Source organism: Ursus arctos, unplaced genomic scaffold (assembly GCF_023065955.2).
Source record: "Ursus arctos isolate Adak ecotype North America unplaced genomic scaffold, UrsArc2.0 scaffold_13, whole genome shotgun sequence".
Lineage (NCBI taxonomy): Eukaryota > Metazoa > Chordata > Mammalia > Carnivora > Ursidae > Ursus > Ursus arctos.
Window position 1 is genome coordinate 30,966,408 of NW_026622797.1, and position 23,852 is coordinate 30,990,259.

Below are 23,852 nucleotides of genomic sequence, written 5' to 3' on the forward strand. Positions count from 1 at the left end.
AGTGAGCATTATAGGAGAAGCACCCTGAGCTTAGGGAGCCTGAATCTTTTACACTTGTCAGGAAGCAGGCCTACCCTTTGCTCTGGACGGAGACATTATCTCCATTTTCCAAGGCTGTTCTCTGTATAAACATTCTTGAAATGATAGAATGGAATAAAGTCAATTAGTTTCTCTGTTCACAAAACATGTAGAAATGAGACACCCATTCCGAGAATTGTCTCCCAACATGACCTTGACACTAAGTGTACTCGTGAAAAACATGCTTAAATGCTTGACGTCTTGCTGGTTGAACCGCTTAAATGACAGTGAATATGCAAATCCCTTTCCGGCTCAGAATGTCACCTAATCTGGACAAACCATTATTGCAAATTCCCAAAAACATGTTCCTGAGCTTGTCAAACCACCTACAGGTATCTATTTCTTCTTTTCTAAGGTCAGCACACATTTCTAAGACTCATCTTTTACCATTTCCCAGAAGGACTTGGGGATTTGTATTGTAAGAGGCCTTTGGAATATAGAATCTTTTCTACTAGTGCCAGCACAGTATCCAAAAGTATAGTCTAGGGGCACCTGGGTGGCTCAGTCTGTTGGGCGTCTGCCTTCAGCTCAGGGCATGATCCAGGGGTCCTGGGATCGAGCCCTGCCATCGGGCTCTCTGCTCAGCAGGGAGCCTGCTTCTCCTTCTCCCTCTGCTTGACACTCTGCCTGCTTGTGCTTTCTCTCCCTCTCTCTGTCAAATAAGTAAATAAAATTAAAAAAAAAAAAAAGTATGGTCTATACCTATCATGGGTTTAAAGTAGGCACAGTCCTGCTGTATACTATGAAAGTATTTCGGTAATAATGCCCCCTGCCTCCACCTACCAGTCCACCAAGCCTCCTAAGTAAGGTTGTCAACACTGAATGGTAAGAAAGGCCTAAGTTTAATGCTTATTAGTTGTTGCCTCGGATGAATCGCTTTCTTCCTCTACCTTAATCTCTTCCATTGCGAAATGGGGATAATAACACTCACTCTTCCTACCACACACAATTTAAGAAAGTCAAATGGTGTAACATCTGTGAACGCATTTCACAACCAAGAAAAAAAGCTTTAAAGTGATTTAAATTAGTATTCCTCCAGCTTGCTGTGCCTTCGGGGATGGCTTCGGTGTGGACACATATAAACCAAGTCTGGTCATTTCCTACTCAGGAACTGGGTCACCAGAGTGCATCGAGCAGAGCTGTGGGGTAATCAGTTATCCGCAATTAGATTCATGTGTTACTGAGTGTCCAAGAGATACCCCTTTACCATCACAGATTTGGGGAGACGCTGTGGGGTCAAAATTATTTATCTCTTCAACTATCTTGATATATCATTTTCTCTATTGTCTTGATCATATTAGCCATAGCTATTTTAAGTCCCTATCTGGTAGGTGCAATCTCTCAATCCTGTATGGGTTTTTTGTGGTTTTTTTCCTCCTAGGTTTTGGTTATTTGGTCCTGTGTTATGGCATGCCTTGCAATTTTTTATTGAATATTATGGAGACTCTGAAGGATATCGTTCTTCAGAGGGTAAATTTTTTCCTGGCATTCAGAAAAAAAAAAAAATCTGGTAGATCACCTGATCCTTTCTAGGCTTGATAGGAAGCTCTGTTATCTCTTGTCTATTTCAGTTTTCCCAGAGTAAGATCCCTGCATCTGGGGCTTGACAGACAAGGTCTCCACCAAAAGCCTGACACTGTTTACCAACACCCCTCTACATTGGCAGCACTTAAATCTCTCCCCAAGCACCCTGTGGCTGCAAGTATCACCGGTCAGCTATTTGGCCATGAGATGTACTTTTGTACTCGATCTCTTGAGGTTTCTGCCCTGTTTATGTGCAGGTTAGTTGTTAGCAAATAAGCAGAATTTTTATGTAGATATTTGGGCTACTTTTCCGTGGTTTCCTCCTCTCCAGAAGTGTACCCCTCTAGTCCTAGCCACTTTGGTTGCCCCCCCATTCTGACTTCTTTCTACCTCCTCCAGTAACAAAGGCACTTTCTTCTTATACTTCATTCATGATATGGACATTGAAAGAGAAATCAGATCCCTTCCTTAAGACTGGTAGGCAGTAAAGATAGTTTGACATAGTAAAATGAGGCTAGGCAGGGTTCATGTTATGGGGGGAAGGCGCTAATAGCATGCAGTAGAAACAGACTGATTTACTGTAGCAGACAAGGACAGGCGCAGTTCAAGGTCAAAGTGGCAGAAAATCAGGTAAGCGCTCACACCAGGCAGACTAGGCGATCCTCAAAATCCTGAACTTCCACCATGAGCAAGGCATCAAGAAGGCAAAGAATCCCAAAGTGAAGCCTGGCATAGCAACATGGGCTTCTGGCATTCCAATTACTTTTCCCTGACAAAGGAAGTCTTTCATTTTGTCTAGATCATGGCTAATCAATCGACTCAATCACTGAGAGGCTTAAATCAACTCTGACTAGTTACACAGTGACCGTGGCCATCGGTAATTACATAAGGAGACAGATTTCTAGCAGGAGATCTATAATCTACCACCATCTCCTCAGGTTGTACTATACCAGACTGCATGAGAGACCCCTACATCCTCAGCATTATTCGTCCTCATCAGTCACCCAGCCATCTGACAGAGACCAGGGGGCTTCCAGTCCATGGGAGTCGTGACTTACAGCAATAACTAAATGACCTACTTAATAAAAACTCATTTATAAGAAAATAAAATTTTTTTGAAATAAAAATATAAAATTAATCAACAATCTTGCCTTTCTGGTATACATATTATACTTACCATGAGCAATGTATGATTTGATGATTACTATTTAAGGCTTAAAGAATCAACATTGTTAACACAATTTTTATTTTCTAGCCAAGCAGCTATAAGAGACATGGCATTTTTTATGTGTTTATCTCTATATTCCTCTTATACTTATTAGGGAAAAAGATGAAGTGTGCATCATCTTGGTATTTCTAGAGCTTAGCGCTAACACACAGTAAATGATCAATAGATGAATAATGATTTAGCCAATTAAACATTGAGGTGGGTTTGCACTAATCCAAGGAAATGCCCCTCATGCTGATATCAAGTTAAATGGACTTTCTTGTCAGGTACAGCTCTATAATAAAAGCAGAGAAGAGAAGAGAAAAGAATTGGGGATTGTTAAGGGCTCTAAGCCAGATTCTTTACTAGGAAGGATATAGTATGCAATCAAAAGAGAAGAGGAGAGGGTTTGTTTGAGAACTGGCTCTGCCACTGTCTGTCTGAGAGCGTGTCTTTGAGCACGGCACACAATGCCTAGGGATTCGGTTTCCCCAGCCTGTATAAGAAGTCTCCACAGAGCCCGGGTTCTGCAAGGGGGGTGAGCCGAACTCTAGCTCCCTCTCTTGCAAGAACCAAGTTAGCTCCTCTTAGTGTCTATTGATTATATTTCTGCCATAGGTGGTCATGAAAAGCAGAAGACCACATGATCCCAGAAATTTTTCCAACTCTGCAAGTTTTTAATTCATGTTTAACTAGATGAGGGCGGAAAAAAAAAGAAGCTGTGAACTTTTATAATCAGAACCAAAAATAAAACTAGTTTCATGGTGCCCAAACGAAGTATTTCTAAGAAAAATTCCCAAGACTTCCATAGTTTTTAAACTTGCACACTTAATAAATATTTAATCCAAGTCTTAAACACATTTTCTCAGAATTCATCACAATACTTATTTTCTGAGAATTAATGCCACATCTAAAAAGACTTCTTAGTCTATTCTTTTCAGCAGAAAGCTGGAGTTTCAAAGCAAAATAATTTAATTTAGTAACTAAGCTGTTAATTACTCTGGTTTATGTAGTTTTTAATAATTGAAAACATTATTCTCTGGTTTCTCGTTTATTGGGCTTTACCATGCACTAACAATGCTTATAAAAGAAATCACTGGAACGCTGAGAAACCCTTCTCCAGAAAGTGAATTTCTACTTGATCTCCAGTTTTTTTAGTATTTTAATCTGAGAGAGTAAATCTTTCCTCTTTCTTGATAATATTAACTATCAGAGTAAATGTAATAATATCTAACAGCTGGGAAGCACTTACATATACATCAACACTATATTGAACACTTTAAATAAACTACATTTCACTGAATTCTCCCACCTGCATTCCCCATTTTCCAGAAAGGAAGCTGAGACACAAGCTCTCAGTTAATGAGAGCCTCGCACAAGTAATCTGACTCCTGAGCCCATTTGTTGGAGACACTGTGGCACATTGCTACACACCAGTGTCTAGTAAAGGACACTGGTACCCTGGGAATGAAATAAACCAGGATGTTGAAATTGCTAAAAACAACAGCAGTAAGCTAGAATTCATTTCACTCTTTTCTGTTTATTTTTATTTTCCCCAGAATATATTACCCCATCATAAATTAAATAAGATAGGATGAGGTAATGAGAAAAAAGAAAAAGCAATAGAGACAGAGCTAATGTCAGGAAACGTGCACTTAACATCAGTTCTGCCACTGGCTATGTGGCTTTGGACAAGGCTTTAAGTATATATTCCAAGCCTGGGCAGGGAGTGAGGGGAGACTTTAATTTTACCTACATAAAAATTCATAAGGGCTTTAGGGAGTTACGTCAATAGTATTATGAATCACCGAAACTGGTGTGATCATTATTATTATTAAAGGAATAATGGTAAATAACAGTCATGTTTTAATTTCCATTATACTATCCTAAACTGAGCTTTAAAAAACTATTCTAAGACAGTTTAAAAATGGTTTTCTTTGTTTCATGGAACTTTTCCTATAAATAGGAGTAAAACTGTCAGTATTTCCTGTGTGACTTCTTCATTACTCTGCAACTTTCTAAAGACAAACCACATTAAATAAACTCTAGCGAGGCCATATTTAGAAGATAGGGCAATTAGCAAAACACTTCTTAAAGTTTATTTATCTCATAGGACAGACTACTTGCCTTTTGTTTTTAAGAAAAAATTAACTGAAATTAAAAGAAAGCACATATTTTTGCTATATTTGTGTTAAATAAAAATCTAATTCACAAACAGATATACTAAATGGTAGGATTTGGTCATAATGTGATCATAGGTTTGAACTGCCACAGGTACTGTTCTTTTCTTATACTTTACCTTTTTCACAGTAGGAAGTCAGGCTCTGTCTGTCACTTCACCCTGCGACCTGAAACCAAGGGACATAGTGTTAATTTTCATGACAAACTAAAAAGAAAACTCCTATTCCTAAATCTGCTAATTGTATATTCAGAGTAGAAATTACATTTCCCTTCTATTCAGGATTTGCCCATATAAAGATATCTGCAAACTTCTTTATATGTAAAACTTCTATAACTGTTCAGATCAAGTCAGCTTTAATAATCAACCCCATACAACGTGTGGGTTAAATAATTCTACTTCCTTCCTGAGGGGGGTGGGGAGGGGAGATAGAAATTTGACCTCATTTCACATTTGTTTTTTAATTTCTGGTGAAATATACGCATCATGAATTAGCCCACAAATCAAATGAGTATAAGTTGGTTATTTATTTTTTTTAAAGAGCCACCAATTTTAGTGAATTTTCATTTTGGTTTACTTTTGATTTAATGTTTTAGGTTGGTTGGTTGGTTGGTTTTTTAAAGACATCCACCAAATACTGACTTATATTGTGGTACCCATTCATCTTCTAATTCAATTGTTGGTTCTCTGGACTGTCTGATAACAATCCCCCACCTACATAACATCCAGACAGTTGTAGAATTCTCTTGGTAATATTCTCAATGATGGTGATTCCACCACCTTCATCCATATGTAAACACACCACATAAAGACAAGCTATTTACCTAAAAGACCCAGCAGAATTTGATAGAAGTGTAGCTCAGAGTTTCTATATCTGCATAATTCCTGATACTCTAATCCAGAATGAAAGGAAGAGAAATCTAAGAAGGTTGACTTATTGAGTCTGTAATGTCCTGTTTTAATACCCAGCCATTTTCCACTCTTTGTGACTATCAGAGAGAATTTCCAGGATTTATACAGAGTAGGAACTAGTTGCACACATTAGTTAGTGAACAGGAATGCTTCATCTCTATGCCTTTAGAGTGCCAGCTGACCCAAGAGTAGCCTGATCCAAGCAAGCTAAATTCATACTAATATGCAAAGCACTCTGCTAGGGATATGGAGACTTTTCACACAAGCACAAGCTGGGCCTAAGGAGTTTCTAGGAAAAATAATACACTTTATCAAATCCAGAGAAACAAAAATCTGCTTATGCTAAAAGTAATGTCTTCCCTCTAGTTTTAATTTATTTTTAGGGGCACCTGGGTGGTTCAGTGGGTTAAGCGTCTGCCTTCCGCTCAGGTCATGATCCCAGGGTCGTGAGATCGAGCCCCCACATTGGGCTCAGGGAGTTTGCTTCTCCCTCTCCTTCTGCCCCTCCCCCCACACTCATGCTCTCACTCTCATGTTATCTCTCTCTCTCTCAATTTACTTATTTGAGAGAGAGAGAGAACAAAAGCAGGAAGGGCAGAGGGAGAGGGAGAGAATCTGAAGCAGACTCCACGTTGAGCATGGAGCCTGACAGGGGGCTCGATCTTATGACCCCGAGACCACCACCCAGGGATCACCACCACCTTGAGATCAGATCCTAAGCGGAAACCCAGAGTGGACACTTAACTGACTGCACCACCCAGGCACCCCAAGTTTTTCATTTGTTTTAACTTCTTCCAAAAAGTTACTGAGAACAGAATGACACCACTGCTATCACACGATCCAAACACATGAGGTACCTGTAGCTTCCAACTGTATAACGTCATATGTGTTCATATAAAGTAAATAACTACATTAACCTTATATATAAATTCTGTTTTTTCTCAAAAAGTTCTAGTGGGAACTGAAAACCCCCAATCAAATAAATAAGGATATGATAGATTTCACAGTATTTGTTAACAAACAACATTGCCAAGTTTTTGAAAAATATTTTAAAACTATTCTAAGCCCATATTTCCAACCTAATGATACAATTATTATTTATTTGGTTCTGAGAGTGTCAAAAATAAAATTTTTGAGTGTTATTTAAGTTGGGTATTTAAATAGACAGCTCTTTATTAACTTAAACTTTGAATAAATATTATGGCTTCATTAACAATTATATTTTAATGAGGCCTTTAAATTTAGAAATAATAGCTCAAGCTAAAAATAATGAGGTGGTAGGCACTTACACTGGTTTAAAACAATATTGTGTGCATTACACAAGTTCCATAATTTCTTCCAAGTACCCTTTCCTAGGAAAATTGTTAGTTTTATTTTTATTATTATTATACATAACCAAACAAAAAAATTTTCATGCTCAACTGATGCAATGGTTATTTAAAAAATAAAAATTAAAAAGTCCCTGAATTTTGCCTTTCTGCTTCACATTTTCATGGAATTCTAACTTGCTGTAGGGGATCTTAAGTCCATGTTGTAACAGGTGAGTGATTCTTTTTCTTTTTAAAAATCCCATGCTTCTCCATGTAGTCATTTATCCAGCAATAGGTAGGTATTCAAACTTTACAGAAAGCATTATGCTTTGTTCCTCTTGATATACCACTGTACCTAACAAATACGAATAGGTCACTCTATCCTCTTTACTTAATAACAGGTGATGTGGTGTCTGGAAAAACCTATGGAATTTGGAGAGTTAGAGAGGCCTGGTGGGAATCTTGGTTTTGCCACTTACTGGTCCCCTGGCATGGACATGGTACATCGTTGTCCCCGACTCTGCCACTCCCTTTATCTGCAAAAAAGGGAGTAAATTGTATCCCTGTGCAGGTTGTGCGAGGATTTGAGTTCACATGTATAACCAGTCTGGCACAGGTCCTCAATGAAGGCAGCCACCACTGTTAGCAGTAACACACGTGAGGGTCACGTTGGCGGACTGTGGAGAGACGCGCCTCCTCTCCCAAGCACATGGATGGTCACAGGGAAACTGTGTTTGAGGAAGGAGACCACTCACCATCCACTGAGACCCCACAGCTGTTTCTGGACTGTACACAGGGGGTTGCTGGGAAAGTAGGACGGTGTGGTAAGAAGACGAGGGTCACAGACTTAGAGGAGACTCCTGTGCCCACTGCCGCACAGACGAGCCTCTATCACTGAAAGGTGCCAGCCTTTGTGCACTCTGAAATCTGGTTTTATTTCTCTAGTTAACCAGTATTTGCACTGAAAGTCCCCTCAGGATGCTTCCCTATGTTCTCACACTCAGTAAAAACTGAAAGGGTTGCTGGTACAGTTTCAACAAGGCACGATATGCACAGAAGAAGTCTAGCCCCATTAAAAAAAATGTGTATGTCCCCTCAATATGAATACATTATTAATCGCAATAAAAGTATCATTTTACATTTGACAATTGCATTTTTGTTACTTTTCCATTTTTCTTTCTTGACTTCATCTCTATTCTCCAAACTGTTGTAATTCTGGTATTTGTTATTTCAGTTAGGTCTCTGAACACAATATTTAAAGCCAGGTTGCCAGTTCAAAGCCAGATGTCTGCACACCATCCTTAAAGATTATATTTGTTCTACAAACACTTACTCAAGAAACTCCCATCAAGTAACATTTATAAACAAGGTGCTGGGCTTGGTACCTCAGGGAAAGAGGGAAATGATTCAATTCTGCTCTTGTGGAACTCCGTCTGGTAAGGGACACAGGCAAATGACCACACAGAGAAAAGCTGTGAAAGGGTAAGCCCTAACGCAGTCTGGAATACCAAAAGGGAAAGTGGCTGATGAACTGAGAGTTGAAGAAAGAATAAGAGTTGGCCAGCCTGCACAAAGGCATGAAAACATGAAGCTCTTGCTAAAGTCATCATTAGACTACTAGATCTCATGTTAGCACAGTGTCCAGTGCGTACATCCATTCCTGAGTGAATGGATGAAAGAATTTGTGAGACACCTTGGCCAACTAATATTCACTTTAGCCATGTTTGTTCCTCATTAATACCAACATTTTCAATACTTTGGAGTTATTGGATGCCCACTGTGTGCAAAACATCTTACCAGGAATCATGGAGAATTGTAAAAAGAAGAAAAAATAGAATCTCTGCCCTCAAGAAAGATCCACTAGTTCAACAAATATTTATTGTGTGCTAAGTTTTCTCCATATGCCTGACACTCTGCAGGTTGTGGAGCGAAAAAGTAATATATACTATTTATTAAAGCAAGAGGAGAAACAGGAGCATAACAATTCTAGCATTACTAATTCTTAGTTTTTGAGACCCTCTTAATTTTACCCTATAAATCCGCAAATGTCTTCTTAAAACTCTCCAAGCCCTGATGAACTATTATAAAGCAAAGTAATGTATATATGTTCCAAAAGATTAGAGGACTCAAAATAAAAGTGATGTATTCAACGTGAGAGTAAAAGAAAGAAATTAGGATTCTGGTTCTTACACCGCACTGCCTTCCTTACTCTCTCCAGTTCCTCCCCATGTTGGCTCAGGTCAAAACAACCCATCTATTCTCTTCCATATATGCCACAGCATTTACAAAGTCCAGACTGTTCACATCATTCCCAAGGTCTGGAATGCCCTTGGTGCTCCTCTTCTCCTTCTCCTTTAATCCAGTTTATGTCCATGAGAAGTCACGCCAGGCTTCTCCATGTTGGCTGTACTTCTCTCTTCACTCAAGGAGCACTGAGTGCCATATCCCTCCGTGCCCACTTAGTGCCTTACCACCAACCCACTGACATTCGAGCAAGAGCTCCTAAGCCTCATAGCATTTGATTTTATCAGAATCTATGCTTCAAAGGTCCTCAAAAGTTCTAATTTCAGAGTCATGAAATATAACGTCATATCAGTCCTCCAGAGTTCTCAATGTCTTGTGGTTCCTATGTCACACAAATGTCACACCAAAAAAAGTCACTTAGTTTAACTCTTAGTCTGTGTATGATCTGCTTCTGCAAATAGATTGTAACCTCCTTGTAAGCAAGAACTAGGTATCTTTTAATAACCCCCTGTGTTTAAAACAATGTTAGAAATGTAGCAAATGCTCAAAAAAATCAAAATATTTATAAATTATTTATTTAGAAAGGGAACAACAACAAATGACTGATTGACTTTAATTTGGGTTATTTGAATAGATTTATTAGTCCGGAATAGTTTCCCACTAAGATCTTCTTAGGCCTTAGGTTAGGCAACTTTAACAACTGTATTAACTTTTTAAATTACATCAGGCAGTCGATCAGTCAGCAACCTTTCCTAAACACCTACTAGTGTTACTACTCAATTTTCTAGAGAATTATTTACCTTAATAATTTTGGCATGAATAAAATAAACACTGTAGTCCCTAGTATTCTAAAAAATATAAACTTACCAGATATGAATACGTGAGCCTCAGAAATTTTATTTATATAATCAATAAATACAAAATACCCATGAACTGATATAAATATGCTATAACTCACCATAGTTCCTAAAATTTTAGTAATTATGCAATTTTAGCTAAATATAGAACCTCTGTAGAATATTTTAAAGTTCAAGCTAGTTTCCAAACTTTACATAAGGAATTTATTCAAAGTGGTTTGTTTGCAGTTGATACTATGTGAGAGGTTATTCACAAATACTCAGAAGTCAACTTCCAAGAAAAACCCTAAATTACCTAGAAACTAAAAAAAAAAAAAAAGAAAAAGAAAAAGATAGCAATTTGCCAGTAAGCTCTGCTATGATCTTTGATATCTTTAAACAATTTCTTTACCTTTGTCATTGTAAAATTTTAGAAATTTTAGAAAGCCTTTGCTCTAAAACACCATTAAAATGTTATCATTTTCTATGTGTTCCATTATGTTAAAAAAAAAAAAAAAGGCTGAAGAGCACAGCTATATCCCAATACCGTGACAGAATTAGAAAATGTTGCCAGTAATTACATTAGAAAATACAAATGTAAAAGTAAAACTATATCTCTTTCACATTGATTAAGTCTGTATTTGCCACGACATTTTGTAAGTGTAAGATCCAGAAACTATAAATATATATATATATAAATATATATAAGTATATATACAAATATATATATAGTATGGGTTCAATAAGACAGTAAAACAAGCTTAGAGATCAAGACCAGCATTTTTTTTTAATAGAAAGAAATCTATTTTAAAATATCAAAGGTATCACCTATGGTAACAATAAATATTGTCTTTCTAAAATTTGTTTCACTGTGTACGTGTGTGTGTGTGAATGCATCTGTTCTGGATCAAATATAAAATGAGCTCCTACTACAGTCAAAAGTTTATTTGGTGTAAACACACCTTACAACTCCTCTAAGTGCTGAATGAGCAAGATGAGCAAAGTTATAAGGGCATGAAATACATGAGAAAATTGTAAGTTATTGAAACTAACTAGAGCAAAATAGGAAAAGAAAAACAGAGAATAGGGCAGGGGTGGTAGATAGTGAGACATAAGAATGGACAAGATAGGAGCCAGACACAGGGCCTTCTCTTACAGGCAATGGAAACAGTGTGAAGATTTTAAGCAGGTTGCGTAAGCACTTCGTATTGATGGATTCTTCAGGCAGCAGCGGAGGGAATAAATTGAAGAAGGCAAGATACCAGTTAACAGAAAGACAAATGCAGTGACTTAGACAAAAGATACTGATGGCATGGTATCTTCGGAAGATATCATGGGAAGGTAGAGTCAACAGGGCTTTGTGACTGATTAAATATAGGAGGTGAAAGAGGAAAAAGAACATCCAACAATGTACAGGCTTTAATAAGGAGTGGTATACTGCTCCCAATCACCGAGTCCGGGAACACATTAAAGGGAACAGATTTGAGGGTAGGGGGGCACGAGTTTGATTTTGAATATGCTTACTTTAACATCCATGTAGGACATTCAGATTAATGTCCTGTACACAGCACAGATGAACCCAGAAAAAATTTCTGGTTGAGATCCAGAGAGCAGGGAACCATCAACAATGTGGTAGTTAAGGAACGTGTAAGTAAGAAAAGAACCAGGGACAAAAGACTACAGGGCATCCACATCAAAGGGATAGGCAGAGGGAAGTAAGACTTCAAGGGAGATCAAAGGAAATGGTCAAAGAGAAGGAGAGAGAATGGGACTCAACACACCCACAGAGAGATCAAATTATATAAGAACTGAAAAGAATCCCCTGGATTTAGCAACAAAGAGGTTGGCTGGTGCCAATTTGCAGTGCTAGAGTCAGGAACCTTATTGCAGTAGGTTGAATAGTAACTCAAAGGTAAGTACTTGGCAATAGCTAACACAGAGTGTGTGTGTGTGTGTGTGTGTGTGTGTGTGTGTGTGACTGTGTGCATGAGCGTGTGTGTTTTAGGAGCTTCAGAGTAAAAAAAAAAAGGAGAGCAGTATATGGGGGGATGTGTAGGACAAAGGGGGAGGCTGTTTTGTTTGGAGACTTTTCTTTATTATGTGAGAGAAATGTATACATCATTATAGGCTGAGAAGAAACTACTAGAAAAAAAGTAATTGAAAGACCAGAGAAAGGGAAAAGAGAGAACATGGTTGCACAGCAGACAGATGGAAGCTGGACCAGCAGAGGTCTGTCTGAATCAGTGCTGCCCAATGGACCTTGCTACAACGACATCAAGGGTCACCACGTTGTCCAATATAGTAGCCGCTAGTCACATGTGGCTACTAAACACTTGAGATGCAACCAGTACAACTGAGCAACTGAATTTTAAATTTTGACTAATTTAAATTTAAATTGTTACATGTGACCACTGGCTACAGAACTGAAGAGTGCAGCTCTACACTGTAGGAATGGATATGAGGCTGGAGACAGATCAGCCCTGGGAAGGACGCTTGAGTTGGTCATCCCGATAGTCTCATGTAGGCAGGAGGGCTGCCCTGCTGAGAGGCGGGGGACAGGGTAGGGCCCTTGAGAGAAAAGGTCTGGAAGGGAGATAGTGGAAAAGATAGGAAGGAGCTGACTAGAACAAAGAAGAGCGCTACACAGCCGAACTGTGGGCCCGGCAGGGACTGGAGACAGTATACGGCAGGCAGTATGTATATGAACAAATAAGGCAGAGGGCTGGCTTGATAAAAGGTTGGGAGGCTGAATGCCAGAGGTGCTAACAAGAGACTGCTGACATAAAACATGGCGTCATGGACAAGTAAGGAAGCCTTGTGCTCAGAAGAAAAGGAAGGGGGCAAGAAATCAAGGTCTCAATTGGGTCAAACAAGGGTAGGTGAAGGAAAGAGAGAGCAGGAAAGGATAGATGATGTAGGACCCGAGGGGATGGAGTAGTTCTAGGTAATGTAAGGGCTTGGGGCAAGTCCTGGTTGGCTTAAAAGAAGCAAGCAACAAGAACATAGAAGTAAGTTTGGATGGTTGTTCTGGTGAGTACTGGGAAAACCCATGACGGTGGCAGGGACAGGGGTTCAATGAAAGAACATGAGCCAAGTACAAAGTCCCCAACAAGTCAGAAAATCAGTAAGCTTTCTATACTGACACATATGAAGAAATCCCCTAAGAATAAGAATTTTTAGGACAGGGTTTCTGCAGAACCCTGCACCAAACTAGAGAGAGAAAGGGAGGATGAGCGTGGGAAATGTGGTCTCAAATGTGGCTTATCAGGAAGTCCTGAGGAAGGACTTTCTGGGAAAAGCAGAGAGACAGAAGGAGGACTGACCACGAAAGTTAAAAGCAAAACCAGCCACAGCCCAGTCACACACAATGCCATCGGCCTGTGGGTCCCAAATCCACAGTCCAGCCACCCTCTTGCCTGAGTCAGCATGCACGGCCTGCCACCTGCTCAATGCCAAGTCAACATGCTTCACCTCAGACCGACGAGGACTCAAACTGACACTATCCCTTCAAATTCTAGCCCCTATGTTCAAGTTTGTGCACAAAGGTGGGCATAATTATAACAGCAGAATAAAGCAACCCAGATAGTGACACTAATTTGGTGGAATATATCATGGATAAAAGGAGGGTGGGTGCTAGGCTGAGCACATCTCCAACAAGCACATCAAAGAACAATACATACAGCATGATTCTGGTTCCTAAAAGAAACAAACCCACAAAAAATAGAACAAGACGAAATCAGAGAGGGAGAAAACCATTAGACACTCTTCATCATAGGAAACAAACTGAGGGTGGCTGGAGGGGTGGGAGGTGGGGGGATGGGGTAAATGGGGGATGGGCATAAAGGAGGGCATGGGATGTAATGAGCACTGGGTGTTCTATGCAACTGATGAATCAATAACCTCTACCTTTGAAACTAATAACATACTATATGCTAATTAATTGCATTTAAATAAAAAAATCACACCCCCCATCTCCGAAGAAAAAAGGAGGAGGAGGAGGACTGACCAACCATCTGCAAAGATGATTATCTCCCAACAAGAAGGGGTCATGCTAGTAGATAAACAACTTGACCAATCTATAACTTTCTCAATTCAGCTTCCCTAGGAGTTCCGTTGTGCTTCACTTTTCTCCAAAGAGGCAGAGGAAGTAACCACGTTTTTGGCTATTACTATTATAAAATCAGGTCACAATTTTTGCAGCTATTAAATGCATTTACGTTATTGAAAGAGATACTTCATTTTCCACTTGTGCAGTTCTATTTTGGAGTTATCTAGCTATTGAATTTCATAAGGTTAAATTTCCCCATATGTACACAGGGTTTATCAGTATCATCCACATTGTAAAGCCACGTCACATTCTTGTACCCAAGTCTTTCTCATCCTCGTTTTATATGTTAACACTTTCTTTCTTTCTTTCTCTCCCTCTCCCTCTTTCGTTTTATGCCTTGGCAAAAACTAGAAACTTAAAATCTCTCCCCTCTCCTATAGTGTCAATAATGCCCACATGCATGCACGCGCACGCACACACGCGCGCACACACGCGCGCAGGCGCATTCAACTCTCCATGTCACAGAGAGACATTTTCCAGGCTATCGCAAAATTATTAAACCTAAGATTGAACAGTAGCCTAACATTATTTTATCATAAATATTTCTATTTTCTCAAGTGTATTCATATTATCTGTTTAGCTGTTTTAGATATGGCCATTCATTCTTAATAATTGGTATCAAATTCCTTAAAACTGTATTATTTGCTTCTTTCAAGAACTTATACTCCCCCCTGTGGCAATTTGATAGAAAAAAGAAAAAAAAAACAGAAAATGGGATCCTACGAACAGAATCACAATTCATAAATCATTCACAAGTGACATAACAACGGTATGTGCCTTGCTAGAAAAAAGCTGTCAACAGAAAGTCACAACATTCTTTTCATCCTGTGTAATCTGCATAATACATGACCCCAAAACCTACTGGGCTAAAGGCTAATTTTTGGCAAATGCTAAGGCAGAAATTTAGTATCTGAAAATATTTAGATATGAGCTAAAAGGAAAGTTTTATTTTACTTTAGCAAACATTTTTTGAGTGCTTACTCTGTTACAAGCACTGTGCTGGGTACTATACAAGATTTTTGGTATTTAATCCTTATAAATTATCATATCAATCTTATGAGGTGGGTATTCTCATATCTGCAAGCTGAAAGGAGCCAACTGAGGCTTAAATTAAGTATTTTGCCTGATGGATGTCACAAATTTAATAAAAACAGCTAAATAATGAAACAAAGAAGGAAGGAAGGAGGGAAGGAAGGAAGGATACCAACTAACTCTCTCTTGAAATAGTCAAAAAGAGAAATACAAAGTCCAGCAAATTCTATATTCAGGTCAATTCTATGTTACTGCTATTAACAGAACATTTGAAATCAAGACAACAAAAAGTTGGTCTAGCTAAATCCAAAACAGTGGTTAGTTTTATGAAATGCTTTAAACTACAGAATTAACTTACTTTAAGTAATAATATTTCATTCTAGAATATCAAACTTGAACTGTTGAAAATCCTGTTTAATTAAATATGAATCAAGCTTATTTTGTCAGGCTTTATTCTTGAGATCTTAAAAATGTAAACATCTAATTTTTTTTTAAATGATCTTTTTCACCTTTGCTTTTCCACACCCAGCCTGATTGAATATTGGGCTGTATGGTAACACAGTATTTCCCTACCACCACCACTGCCAGGAAAGATGAGAAATCTCAAGCAAAGTGACCCTCAGCAGTGCTTTTCTAACGGATGCCAGGTGATGCACCTGTCAATGCTTTTGGGACACTAGTGCTATCTTGGGTCACCTGCCCTCTTGTGAGTCTAACAGTCTACTTACTGTAGACAAAGTGGGTTCCAGATTGCCCTTCATACTCGACCTAAAGTCGTTTTCTCTTCTTAAAAAGCTGGATGTGATGCATGCGAAATATAGGAGTTTGGAGTTCCTGAGCCCTCTTTAGGCCAGGCTTCAGCTGAGTGAGGTGAGAACTTCAGAGAGGCAGAAGTGGCATCACCACGCTGTGCCCCCCCACCCCCCTCTGGCAGCCCCTTCAGAAGCTAGCTGGGAGGGGCACCTGGGTGGCACAGCGGTTAAGCGTCTGCCTTCGGCTCAGGGCGTGATCCCAGCGTTCTGGCATCGAGCCCCACATCAGGCTCCTCCGCTGGGAGCCTGCTTCTTCCTCTCCCACTCCCCCTGCTGTGTTCCCTCTCTTGCTGGCTGTCTCTATCTGTCAAATAAATAAATAAAATCTTAAAAAAAAAAAAAAAAAAGAAGCTAGCTGGGAAAAAATCTGCTTGACTGGTGAGGGAGAGGCCTGCCTGGAAAGTAGTCAAAGCCAACAGGGGATACTTTGGCTGTGGCAGTGCCCAGCCCTACTGCAAAGTAAAATTGGTTCAAAGTCTAGCTTAGGCTGGACCGGAAGTTTGCTTGCTCACCTACAGAGCCGAAAACACACAGAGTCTGGAGAATCAACCATATATGGAAATGGCAGGGCAAAACACATGAGCAAGAAGAATAAACAGAGAGTGGTTAGAAATGATGAAAATCACCACAAAGACTCATTTGGACAAAATCAACTTTCATCATCTCTATGTAAGAAATAGCTTAATGGTGAAATATTTCCAGACATTAGCAAGTCTACGGTTATATGAAACTTTTTCCTATAGTTGTTAATTTTCACATACATGCATGGGTCAATAAGAAAAGTCCCCCATATAAACCTGCCATTCCTGGATAACACTCTTAACCACTGCTCTGTGTAGTTATGACATAGCTCTCATACCGTTAACAATACGAAACTAGTCACGATTCAAATCACATTATTTCATTGTGAAAGGAGAGAAGGGAAAAGCTATAAGCCTGAAATACAAACTGTATTCAGTTTAAGGAAAGTGCATTTTCACTGAAGATGAAGTTCACAAAATAAGCATTATGTCAACAGCATGCTGCACCATGTCTATTAAGGGATACTGGTGAAGAATCTCTGTTTAGCCTCAATGCCAACAGCCTGAGGCTCTATCGCGATATTTAATCATAAGGATCGCTGATCAGTGAATGGTGCGATTATTCAAGAAGCCTTTCACGATGCCTGTGGTTGGTCTGAGACTCAGTCTAAACAAGATCGCACTGAGTTAGAGACTGAACATTTTCGGTGTGGGCTGAAGCTGATGTCACACTGGTACACACCCTGATATTAAGCCTTCCAAAGCATACCCATCATCTTGGCTCATTTGTCCTTTTCCAGCTACATCAGTTCATCAGCAGATCACAAGCAACACATCTGTCTATACAGCAAAATCACAGAAATCTTAACTGTCAAAAAAAAAACTTTGTCTAAACCCAAAGTTCTCTCCTTATGCAGATCTTAATCATTATCTTGCTACTTCATGCTTATCTCAGACCACAGCATAATACTGACTCTGCCAATTAGCCCACAGTGTTTTATTTTATATGCTTCTTAGGGTGTGTGCTTTAAGAGTTTCAGAGTATTGGAGATAACTACCTTAAGAACACACAGCGTTCGGAGATCCCTGTATATAGAATGTGACGAAAAGAAACAGAGTTTGGAAGAAGAGTCAGGGTGTTCCCTTTACAAGAACTGAATTCAAATTTACACGTCCCTGCTCCACCGCTCACCAAGTTTGTGTTATGTCACGTAGCCTTCTTGGACCTCGATTTTCTCACCTGCAAAATGGGGAGAATAATACCTCACAGAGTTGCTAGGAAGCTCAACTGTCACAGTGTATGTGAGGCGGCTTTTTAAATTTAAAATCTCTACATTAACCGAAGGTGGTGATACAGCCGTACAGGGTATCCATTTCAGGCACCCAGACAAAGCTCTAAGTAGCATTCTTGTTAAATTGATCTGACAAAATCGGCACTGTACATTCCACTGTCAAATTAAACAACGCATTGGTTCAGTTTTACTTCAAATCTGTTGATGCCAAGAGCTTAGAGTGTGCTTTTCTTCATCATATTTGGTATAAGCTCTGACTTAGAAGGTAAGACAACTTCTCAGAAAGCCTTATCCGTGTGTTTAGATTTTCAAATATGATTCCCAAAGGCATAGTTATTTAAAAATCCCCTCATAGGAAAACATCTTAGAAACTCTTCGGACAATTTGAACAACTTAGTATTCAGCATTCTAGAATGTACTGGCTACCAGTTTCCATTTAAGTTGAAAACTTCCTTGTCGATATCATGGTGCCACAGTTCACATTTCAAAATGAAATTAAAGAAAAATGTCAATTCAAATATGTGTAGAGTGTAAAAATATCTGTGGCATTATATTAAGCAAAACAATACCATCTTGGTTTCTGAGAAACAAATAATCTAAAGAAAACATCATGGACATAGGCACTAATAACTGTTTGGTACTTTCTTTAGTATTTACACACTGTATTCTTACCTAAGGGTTAGTGGTAGCTTATATGCTTTTCATTGAAGAAAGGACTATTGGGACCTCCCTTCCCCCATGAAAAAAATGGAATGAAAATGATAAAATGGAAATGAAGGGAGCAGATGCTATTATGTGATTAAAATAAGCTGAGTATAGAATTTATTTTTACATATCCTGAAAACCATGATTAAAAGAGAAACATATTGTGATATTTCTTCCCTACAGATGACATGCAAGGACATAAGACAAATAAAAAAGTTTCCTTTGTGTGGTGTCTCTGTCAATTCTGAGCATCTAATCTAACATATAAAGAAGTAGGATTTGATTTTGTGTAAGCCCTTACAGAGATCTAACACTTTAAAATCCTTGCAAAATTGAATGGTGTTATAAAGTCAGACCGTGATGGGCTTTTAAAATCAAAGCTGAGTTGGGCTTAGCCTTCAAGGCAAGGAAGAACCATTGGAAAACAGAAGAAATTGGTAAATTTAAAATCTTAATACATTACATAAAAGTACTTTCATAAATATGGTGCCCTGGGGCTGAAAAATAACCTTGAGCAAGAGGGAAGTTTGGGTTGTGAGAGGACTGGTACCTTCCCAGAACTTATGTGGCAGGCTGACAGCAGGGATCGAGCTCCTCTCTCCAGCCTTTTTTCTAGCCAGTCCTCTGGCCCTAATGGTTTTTGAAATGTACTCCAGAAAGGGAGGCCTGGCTGGCTCAGTCAGAAAATCATGCGACTCATGATCTTGGGGTTGTGAGTCTGAGTCCCAATATTGGGTGTAGACGTTATTTAAAGAAACGAAAGAAAGAAAGAAAGAAAGAAAGAAAGAAAGAAAGAAAGAAAGAAAGAAAGAAAAGAAAGAAAGAAAGAAAGAAAGAAAGAAAGAAAGAAAGAAAGAAAGAAAGAAAGAAAGAAAGAAAGAAAGTTTTTTTAAAAATGTATTCCAGGGAGCCCTGAGGCTGTGAGAAGGGGCTCAGGCTTGTTGGTAGGAGGTGGGAACACATTTCAAAAGGTGAGTTTATGGAGCCTGTCTTAGTTTGCCCCACCTCCCCACACCTCAGCAGAATTTCTAGGGACACATTCACATCACATGTCTATTTTACACTTGTCCTTTCAAAATATTTATCCTTTCCCTTTCTCCCATTCTTTGAAATAACTTATCTAGTCTCAATACTCTGTTCCTCCTAAACCTACTGATTTGGTTTCCCCAAAATCACACATTTCATTCCCTCTTATCACCTCAAGTATCACCAAAGAGACTTCCCATTTAGGCTGATAAAACCAAGGGCTGTAAAGACTCGGGGTTGCTAAACTAGTCAATTCGAATCGCTAATATGTCAGGAAAAGTATTGGAGACCCATCTCTACCCGTAGTTGCATCCATGTTCTCCAGCACTATCTCAGATTAATGGGAACAGACTAGAGGCAGCACGGGATTTTAATTAAACTAATAAAATAAGTGAGACAAGCAGTAAACTGAAGAAAATGTCATTTAAAAAAAATTCCTTTCCTTTCTCACGCTAACCTTCAACTGCATCTACAAGCAAGTAAATGAACATGCAAACAGAAACACAGACCGCATGGAACAGCCTTGACTACCTTCTGGACAAACACCTTTGCATCAGAAAATATCCCAAGAAAGTCAGAGAAGTAATTATAAGGAGGAAAGAGCAGGGAGGAAATGAATGTAATTTAGATAGTAAACATCCGCACTTCTTTCCCACCTCTGAACTCCCAGGGAGCACGCCCTCTCTTTAACCTTCATCTTAAGCAAATACAAGGCAATGTAAACCAAGCCAGGGTCTCTGAAGATTTTAGGATAATATTTATAACTATTTTTCCAAAAGCCGTCTGGCATATCATTTTGGGGGGTGGAATTCATTTACCTGATTGAATTTGAGGCATGCTAGAAACATCTGAAGCCCACTCCCAACCCACCAGACCAACAAACGGCTCCCTGTCCACATGCCCTTATACGGCCAGACTTCCTATAAATCTGACGGCTCAGTGTATGCATTGCGTATGGGTCTTGGCAGCGAGTCACATTCCTCGGGTATGTTTCCCTGGGAGCTCTGATTTCCGCTTTGAGGGCTGGCACAGACTCCTACTTGCTCTTATAAGAAAATGGCTATGCCTGGAAGTTGAAAATGTGGAAGATTCCTTCTTTAAGTACACAACCACTCCAAAGTCTAGCCACTTTCCTGTCATCCTGCCAGGTTTTCTTGATGTCGGATATCTGATCAAATAACCTTTTTTTAGGGGGGGAAACAACAAAAAACATAAGAGAAAGAATGTAGTACATCCACAGCTGAACATCTTACAAGACTTAACCGAACGACCTGTACAAGTGATGCCTGAGTAGACACACACGTACCTTATATAGTTCTGTAAACAGGGCTCGGTGGCCAGCTGCATGAATTCCTCATTAAAAAAAAAAAAAAAAAAAAAAAAAAGCAGCTCTCTAAAAAGCATTTGCTAGATAAACACTTGCTTACAAGACAAAATTAGCGCATCTTAACCATTTTGCACACAAATTCAAAGAACTTTTTCTCCCAATTCTAACCTGCTGTCAGTCAAAAGGGTTGGGATAAGTCAGAGTTGGACAAAGTTGTAAGAAGCCACTATTTCCACTTTACCGCCCAGGTGCACACAAACATTTGCTGAGTCATTTATAATAGCACAAGAATTCAGATCTCATGGCGTGAGTTAAGGATGGAGTGTCAGCCTTTCCCTTTGAATTTCCTGGCACTTGATGGTCCCCATAATACAACATAAACTTACTTTGGAGTCTGTGAATGTCTTGGGTGTCTTCTCATTCTCTGTCTCTCTTTGTGTGTGTGTCTCTCTGTGTCTCTCTCTCTTTCTGTCAGTTTCTTAATAATAATCTTTTATTTCAAACTTTTCAAAGGGATTTTGATCATAAAGCCTCAACCTAACCTTATAATGCACAACATTATTTTTCTGTTCTGACATTCCATGTTCTGTATATTTCAGTATATTTCCTCTTAGCCGATATTAAAACCATCCATTTGGAGCTAACTACGGACTTTTTGAGACTTCAAGGGACCATGTGAATTTTAGAGTAAAACCAAATTCTTTTTATAATATGTCTTGTTATTTTTAACAACCCCAGAGAATGGTAGTATCCATGCTATGTTTGTGGAGAAAAAGAAAATGAAGAAAGATCGGGGCGGGGTGGGGAGGAACCAACTCCCTAAGAATTTTAATCCAAGTAACCATCATTAAATCCTGTGAAATAAAACATTCTCATTATCATCCTTTTAACAGCGTCAACTTGGAAATATGGCTCTTACGTCCCTAAGATTTGTGAATGGCAGTTCTAAGAATATAAACCAGCTCACCTAACGGTAAGCCAGGCCAGCAATTTATCCCTTCCATGAATGAAAGTCTCCACTCTGCTGTAGTGAGGCTATTGGTGGTGGCTCTCGGACTCTCCAGGGCATTCAAAAATTCCCAACCATTCTCCCATCTCCCTCACCCTTGCAAGCCACGAGAGATCACCACCTAGCCCACATCCCACCTTAGGTGAGGCCCCAGCTTCACATCCCTACCCTTCCCCAGCTACCACACCTTCCCAACCATTAGTGGTAGACATAATTCGGGGTTTAGGTCTTGAAAGATTTCACTGTGGCTTCCCACATATTTTGGACTTTTAAAATCATCCACGAGGGAAGAAAACGTTGGGGGCCAAGTTGCCTTTAATACACATGTGGCTATTAACATAACTTGGAATGTTCCGTCTTTAAATAGGAACTTTTAGGCCTCTTCTCTTTGAGGAATGCTTGGAAAGAACATTAAATAATAATGTTGAAAATTCCTCCTGAGCTTCAGAGCCCCTCCCCTCCCTCTTGCTGGCCACTCACACTGTTGACAGGCAACTGCACTGTACAACATGGGCATTGCTTAGGGAGGTAATTGTGTACAGATGATGTGGTCGATGCTGAAGTTGGAGTAGTTCTTTTCTTCTTGGCTCTTTTTCAATAGCATGAATTGAAACAAACGGAAAAAAATGCGGCCAGTTTAAACAGGCTGTTTTCAAATTATAAAACTGTAGTGCTGCTTCCGAATGCTCATCTTTGCATCAGAAACAGGTGTCTTTATCTAAAACCTAGCCAGTGAAACATCAACAATTGAAAAGAATTTACTCACTGGTAAAACCAGTGTCAAATGACGGGGCATCACAATAGAAAAAAAAAAAAAATGGCGGGGCCCTGGAATCACTCTCTTCACATAAAATGGCAACTGGAATTATTAGCCATAACAACAAAAGAGCAGTTCAACAATAGACTCTAAATGAAAGTTAATTCATTAAGTCCTTAGTGAAGCTAATATTAAGAAATGGAAATGAGCTTAGTGTTTATTGGCCATATTTGACTGCTATGCACAAGCAGAGAGAATAAAACCTGTTGTTCCCTTGACCTGATCTCACTCCACTAAGCTGCAGGCTCCTTGGTAAGTCACAATCACTATTCACAGAAGTGTGGAGAGTTATTACTGAAATATATTATTCACTGACACTCTTAGTTCATAGCCAGAAATAATAGGGTACACTGTTCTTGTTATATTATCAGATTTTTTACCTCAGGACAAACCAAGTCCAATCCACATTAGAAGATTATAGGTTTTAGTATAAAAATATCATTCATTTCTCAAAGACCCAAACTGTACTTAGAACACCCCAAGTAAACCCCAAGCTTCTTGCTGGCCCTCCTGTCTGCATCCCCTCTTTTCCCAACACCCAGAGCCTCTACCTACTCAACACAAAGTCATGGGCTCTGACATAACAACAGACCCACTTTTCTGGAAACGCTGATGCGCATTCATCTTTTTCCTCCCTATATCCCCAACAATAAAACAGTTACACATATTAAGAGAAAACAAAGCAAGAGTGCTGGAAATCTCCCCCAGAAAACTGCATGCATACTCTTGACCCCTGGCTTTGTTCTCTGTCTAGTCCCGCAATAGGCATCCCAACCCTTATCTCAAGTGAGAAAAGATCGAATTCCTACATCTCCAATATGGAATGTAGAGTGTGCAGGTAGGCTTCTTGGGGATTTCGGCTGGTCAAAAGCAACCAACTCCTTTTCTGCTCTCCGAGGAGTGTCAAAGGCCC

General features: G+C 39.3%; 1 long non-coding RNA gene across 5 annotated transcripts in view; it reads right to left on the reverse strand.

Annotated features, from left to right (window-relative positions):
* Window positions 1-23,852, reverse strand: part of LOC113259452 (uncharacterized) — a 351,228-nt gene that overhangs the window by 325,595 nt on the left and 1,781 nt on the right. For all 5 annotated transcript variants that reach the window (XR_008958944.1, XR_003317598.4, XR_003317597.4 and 2 more), the window contains exon 2: window positions 5,109-5,157. This is a non-coding gene — a long non-coding RNA (uncharacterized LOC113259452). The remainder of the gene's footprint in view (window positions 1-5,108; window positions 5,158-23,852) is intronic.